Source organism: Marmota marmota, unplaced genomic scaffold (assembly GCF_001458135.2).
Source record: "Marmota marmota marmota unplaced genomic scaffold, marMar, whole genome shotgun sequence".
NCBI lineage: Eukaryota > Metazoa > Chordata > Mammalia > Rodentia > Sciuridae > Marmota > Marmota marmota.
The window spans coordinates 298,730-299,177 of record NW_026005793.1 but is presented as its reverse complement, the minus strand read 5'-3'; the positions used below and the strand labels follow the sequence as shown (position 1 = coordinate 299,177).

The 448-nt window shown below is 40.0% G+C and overlaps 1 long non-coding RNA gene across 2 annotated transcripts in view; it reads right to left on the bottom strand.

Moving 5' to 3' along the window:
* LOC107160969 overlaps positions 1–448 on the bottom strand; it is a 6,662-nt gene extending 6,214 nt beyond the window's left edge. The window contains exon 1 of one of the 2 annotated variants that reach the window (XR_007345253.1): positions 348–448. This is a non-coding gene — a long non-coding RNA (uncharacterized LOC107160969). The remainder of the gene's footprint in view (positions 1–347) is intronic. The other variant, XR_007345254.1, reaches the window with a different exon arrangement.

Sequence of the window (448 nt, the reverse complement as noted above, 5' to 3'; positions counted from 1 at the left end):
TATATATATATATATTGCCTGAGATTGAATTTAATTTTATTCTGACACTTAGAGAGGGATTTAGTTTAGAAATTTTATTTTACTCACCAGGTGTGGGGGTGCATACCTATATTCCTAGCTATGGAAGCTGAGGCAGGTGGCTCAGCAATTCAAACCCCAGCCTCAGCAATTAGTAAGGTCCTAAGCAAGTCAGTAAAACCTATCCCTAACTAAAATATGAAAAAGGACTAGGATGTGGCTCAGTGGTTAAGTGCCCCTAGATTCAATCCCTGGTATACACACACACACACACACACACACACACACACACACACACAAAAGAAAGAAAATAATTTTGTTTTTCTCACCTCAATCTCATTCTTTCCAGTAAGAGACCGAGGGTCCTGCCTTCCAAGTGCTTCTAAAGGAATGACACATATTCAGTGTAAACTGCAAGAGCAGATGAGGC